The sequence below is a fragment of the Pan troglodytes genome, chromosome X (assembly GCF_028858775.2).
Source record: "Pan troglodytes isolate AG18354 chromosome X, NHGRI_mPanTro3-v2.0_pri, whole genome shotgun sequence".
NCBI lineage: Eukaryota > Metazoa > Chordata > Mammalia > Primates > Hominidae > Pan > Pan troglodytes.
Genome location: NC_072421.2, coordinates 105,497,191 through 105,503,190, shown reverse-complemented (window position 1 = coordinate 105,503,190; position 6,000 = coordinate 105,497,191).

Sequence of the window (6,000 nt, the reverse complement as noted above, 5' to 3'; positions counted from 1 at the left end):
TGAAGTTTGAGAGATCAAAGTCTTGCCTGGAAATATAGATTTGAAAGTGATCAACATATAGGTTGAATTTGAAGCTAAATTTGAAGTTATGCTTGTGATTTTTGCACATTGATTTTGTATCCTGAGACTTTGCTAAAGTTGCTTATCAGCTTAAGGAGATCTTGGGCTGAGACGATGGGGTTTTCTAGATATACAATCATGTCATCTGCAAACAGGGACAATTTGACTTCCTCTTTTCCTAATTGAATACCCTTTATTTCTTTCTCCTGCCTGATTGCCCTGGCCAGAACTTCCAACACTATGTTGAATAGGAGTGGTGAGAGAGGGCATCCCTGTCTTGTGCCAGTTTTCAAAGGGAATGCTTCCAGTTTTTGCCCATTCAGTATGATATTGGCTGTGGGTTTGTCATAGATAGCTCTTATTATTTTGAGATACGTCCAATCAATACCTAATTTCTTGAGAGTTTTTAGCATGAAGGGCTGTTGAATTTTGTCAAAGGCCTTTTCTGCATCTATTGAGATAATCATGTGGTTTTTGTCATTGGTTCTGTTTATTTGCTGGATTACATTTATTGATTTGTGAATATTGAACCAGCCTTGCATTCCAGGGATGAAGCCCACTTGATCATGGTGGATAAGCTTTTTGATGTGCTGCTGGATTTGGTTTGCCAGTATTTTATTGAGGATTTTTGCATTGATGTTCATCAGGGATATTGGTCTAAAATTCTCTTTTTTTGTTGTGTCTCTGCCAGGCTTTGGTATCAGGATGATGCTGGCCTCATAAAATGAGTTAGGGAGGATTCCCTCTTTTTCTATTGATTGGAATAGTTTCAGAAGGAATGGTACCAGTTCCTCCTTGTACCTCTGGTAGAATTCGGCTGTGAATCCATCTGGTCCTGGACTTTTTTTGGTTGGTAAGCTATTAATTATTGCCTCAATTTCAGAGCCTGTTATTGGTCTATTCAGAGATTCAACTTCTTTCTGGGTTAGTCTTGGGAGGGTGTATGTGTTGAGGAATTTATCCATTTCTTCTAGATTTTCTAGTTTATTTGCATAGAGGTGTTTATAGTATTCTCTGATGGTAGTTTGTATTTCTGTGGGATCGGTGGTGATATCCCCTTTATCATTTTTTATTGTGTCTATTTGATTCTTCTTTCTTCTTTATTAGTCTTGCTAGTGGTCTATCAATTTTGTTGATCTTTTCAAAAAACCAGCTCCTGGTTTCATTGATTTTTTGAATGGTTTTTTGTGTCTCTATCTCCTTCAGTTCTGCTCTGATCTTAGTTATTTCTTGCCTTCTGCTAGCTTTTGAACGTGTTTGCTGTTGCTTCTCTAGTTCTTTTAATTGTGATGTTAAGGTGTTGATTTTAGATCTTTCCTGCTTTCTCTTGTGGGCATTTAGTGCTATAAATTTCCCTCTACATACTGCTTTGCATGTGTCCCAGAGATTCTGGTATGTTGTGTCTTTGTTCTCATTGGTTTCAAAGAACATCTTTATTTCTGCCTTCATTTTGCTATGTACCCAGTAGTCATTCAGGAGCCGGTTGTTCAGTTTCCATGTAGTTGAGTGGTTTTGAGTGAGTTTCTTAATCCTGAGTTCTAGTTAGATGCACTGTGGTCTGAGAGCCAGTTTGTTATAATTTCTGTTCTTTTACATTTGCTGAGGAGTGCTTTACTTCCAATTATGTTGTCAATTTTGGAATAGGTGTAGTGTGGTGCTGAAAAGAATGTATATTCTGTTCATTTGGGGTGGAGAATTCTGTAGATGTCTATTAGGTCCGCTTGGTGCAGAGCTGAGTTCAATTCCTGGATATCCTTGTTAACTTTCTGTCTCGTTGATCTGTTTAATGTTGACAGTAGGGTGTTAAAGTCTCCCATTATTATTGTGTGGGAGTCTAAGTCTCTTTGTAGGTCTCTAAGGACTTGCTTTATGAATCTGGGTGATCCTGTCTTGGGTGCATATATATTTAGGATAGTTAGCTCTTCTTGTTGAATTGATCCCTTTACCATTATTTAATGGCCTTCTTTGTCTCTTTTTATCTTTGTTGGTTTAAAGTCTGTTTTATCAGAGACTAGGATTGCAACCCCTGCCTTTTTTTTGTTTTCTATTTGCTTGGTAGATCTTCCTCCATCCCTTTATTTTGAGCCTATGTGTGTCTCTGCACATGAGATGGGTCTCCTGAATACTGCACATGGATGGGTCTTGACTCTTTATCCAATTTGCCAGTCGGTGTCTTTTAATTGGAGCATTTAGCCTATTAACATTTAAGGTTGATACTGTTATGTGTGAATTTGATCCTGTCATTATGATGTTAGCTGGTTATTTTGCTCGTTAGTTGATGCAGTTTCTTCCTAGCCTCGATGGTCTTTACAATTTGGCATGTTTTTGCAGTGGCTGGTACCGGTTATTCCTTTCCATGTTTAGTGCTTCCTTCAGGATCTCTTGTAGGGCAGGTCTGGTGGTGACAAAATCTCTCAGCATTTGCTTGTCTTAAAGTATTTTATTTCTCCTTTATTTATGAAGCTTAGTTTGGCTGGAGATGAAACTCTGGTTTGAAAATTCTTTTCTTTAAGAACGCTGAATATTGGCCCCCACTCTCTTTTGGCTTGTAGAGTTTCTGCCAAGACATCAGCTGTTAGTCTGATGGGCTTCCCTTTGTGGGTAACCTGACCTTTTTCTCTGGCTGCCCTTAACATTTTTTCCTTCATTTCAACTTTGGTGAATCTGACAATTATGTGTCTTGGAGTTGCTCTTCTCGAGGAGTATCTTTGTGGCATTCTCTGTATTTCCTGAATCTGAATGTTGGCCTGCCTTGCTAGATTGGGGAAGTTCTCCTGGATAGTATCCTGCAGAGTGTTTTCCAACTTGGTTCCATTCTCCCCGTCACTTTCAGGTACACCAATCAGATGTAGATTTGGTCTTTTCACATAGCCACATATTTCTTGGAGGCTTTGTTCATTTCTTTTTATTCTCTTTTCTCTAAACTTCTCTTCTCGCTTCATTTCATTCATTTGATCTTCCATCACTGATACCCTTTCTTCCAGTTGATCGAATCGGCTACTGAAGCTTGTGCATTCATCACGTAGTTCTCGTGCCGTGGTTTTCAGCTCCATCAGGTCCTTTAAGGACTTCTCTGCATTGGTTATTCTAGTTAGCCATTCGTCTAATCTTTTTTCAAGGTTTTTAACTTCTTTGCCATGGGTTCGAACTTCCTCCTTTAGCTCAGAGTAGTTTGATCGTCTGAAGCCTTCTTCTCTCAACTCGTCAAATTCATTCTCTGTCCAGCTTTGTTCTGTTGCTGGTGAGGAGCTGCATTCCTTTGGAGGAGGAAAGGCGCTCTGATTTTTAGAATTGTCAGTTTTTCTGTTCTGTTTTTTCCCCATCTTTGTGGTTTTATCTACCTTTGGTCTTTGATGATGGTGACGTACAGATGGGGTTTTGGCGTGGATGTCCTTTCTGTTTGTTAGTTTTCCTTCTAACAGTCAGGACCCTCAGCTGCAGGTCTGTTGGAGTTTGCTGGAGGTCCACTCCAGACTCTGTTTGCCTGGGTATCAGCAGTGGGGCTGCAGAACAGCAGATATTGCTGAACAGCAAATGTTGCTGCCTGATCGTTCCTCTGGAAGTTTTGTCTCAGAGGAGTATCGGCCATGTAAGGTGTCAGTCTGCCCCTACTGGTGGGAGCCTCCCAGTTAGGCTACTTGGGGGTCAGGGACCCACTTGAGGAGGCAGTCTGTCCATTCTCAGATCTCCAGCTGCGTGCTGGGAGAACCACTACTCTCTTCAAAGCTGTCGGACAAGGACATTTAAGTCTGCAGCGTTTTCTGGTGCCTTTTGTTTGGCTATGCCCTGCCCCCAGAGGTGGAGTCTACAGAGGTAGGCAGGCCTCCTTGAGCTGTGTTCAGCTCCACCTAGTTCAAGCTTCCCAGCCACTTTGTTTACCTACTCAAGCCTCAGCAATGGCAGGCGCCCCTTTCCCAGCCTCGCTGCTGCCTTGCAGTTTGATCTCAGACTGCTGGGCTAGCAATGAGCGAGCCTCCGTGGGCATAGGACCCTCCGAGCCAGGCACAGGATACAATCTCCTCATGTGCCGAATGCTAAGACCCTTGGAAAAGTGCAATATTAGGGTGGGAGTGACCTGATTTTCCAGGTGCCATCTGTCACCCCTTTCCTTGGCTAGGAAAGGGAATTCCCTGACCCCTTGTGCTTCCTGAGTGAGGTGATGCCTCACCCTGCTTCGGCTCATGCTCGGTGCACTGCACCCACTGTCCTGCACCCACTGTCCAACAATCCCCAGTGAGATGAACCTGGTACCTCAGTTGGAAATGCAGAAATCTTCTGCGTCGCTCACGCTGGGCGCTGTAGACTGGAGCTCTTCCTATTCAGCCATTTTGACTCCACCTATGTCTGTAACTTACTTTTCAATTAAAATACATTATAAACACTTTGCCCTATTAATAAATGTTCTGTGTAAGCAACATTCTAATACCTACATGGTATTCCTACAGGCCATATTGAAACATCATTTCTTTCCTTGTCAGCATCTATTCTCTTCTGTCTTTCTTTCCCATCTGTCCCCTTCCCTTCCCTCCCTTCCACACCTACACAAGCTAGTGTGCATTGGAAGTATAATTAATTATGTCAAAATAGACTTAATAACAAATGAAGAAAATATCAGAGAAACACTTGTGTGAAAATATAATTTGTCTTTTTTTTTTTTTTTTTTTTGAGACAGGGTCTCACTCTGTTGCCCGGGCTGGAGTGCGGTGGTGCTATCTCAGCTCACTGCAACCTCCGCCTCTGGGGTTCAAGAGATTCTCCTATCTCAGCCTCCTGAGTAGGTGGGATTACAGACATGGGCCACCACACCAGGCTAATTTTTGTAGAATTTGTCTTTTAAGCGGAATGATACTTGAGCATATTTGTACCTAGCAGGTGTATGCATGTGCGTGCGTGTGTGTGTGTGTGTGTGTGAGAGAGAGAGAGAGAGAGAGAGTAGAGACAAAGCAGGGAGGGAAGGTTGTCAAATAATGGCTGAAGGTTTCTAAGAAGGAAAGAGGATACACAGCATAGATGCCATGATTAACCTTAGATGCCTGTAAGTTTGTGAGGGGTGTATCAGGTTGGGTGGTAAGAAGTTTAGGTTACTTCTGGCCCCTATATTTATGGTTAAGTGGGAGTCCAAGTTATCTGCTGAGAGACAGGGGCAAAGGAACTTAGGAAAACAGGTGAAGGGCTTAAATAGCTTCTTGGGTGAAGGAGAGAGTGAGAGAATGTGCTAATAAAGGGCACATGGGTCCATAGCATTATTGAAAACCCAATTGAGACTAAAGCCAAACCCCATACATCGAAGGTAGACATTTTGGTGTGATCTAGGTTCAGGATTCAGCTATTATACAAGTACAGTGAACAGACTAGGGGCAAGGCCGTTGAAAATATTGGTAAGATGGTTGTCTGGGCTGGAAATGAAAAAGACAGCTTATAGATTGCTTGGGAGATAATGGAGAGATTGAAGAATAAGAGAGTTAAATGAGCTAGAATAGCTGTAGTGACAATAAAGACATAAAAACTAAAGAGATAGAAGGATTTGGTCAGAGAAATAGAACTCTAGCCACCAAAGACACCACTACCAGAGGCTACAAGGATCAAGACTGAAGCCACCTCATCTGGGACCAGTGCCATTCCAGATCATACCAGTGCAGAAACCGTAACTTCTGGGTTTACCACCATGTTAGTTCAAATAGGTAGAGACTATAGATGCTACACTGAGGAAACTCTGGCCATTAGGGCTAGTTTCCATTCCCTGTAACAGTCTGTTGAGGCTAAATCCACAGACTCCTCAAGAGTCTGTTGAGGCTAAATCCAAGTGGTCATCACTTCTCCTACAACTGACATCTAGCCTCTATTCCACTATCATCCTTATAATGCCATGTACATCCTTACTCCTCATCCAGCACTCCATTCCTCTCCCAGCCCTAGAAATTTTTCTCTGTGCCCTCTAGA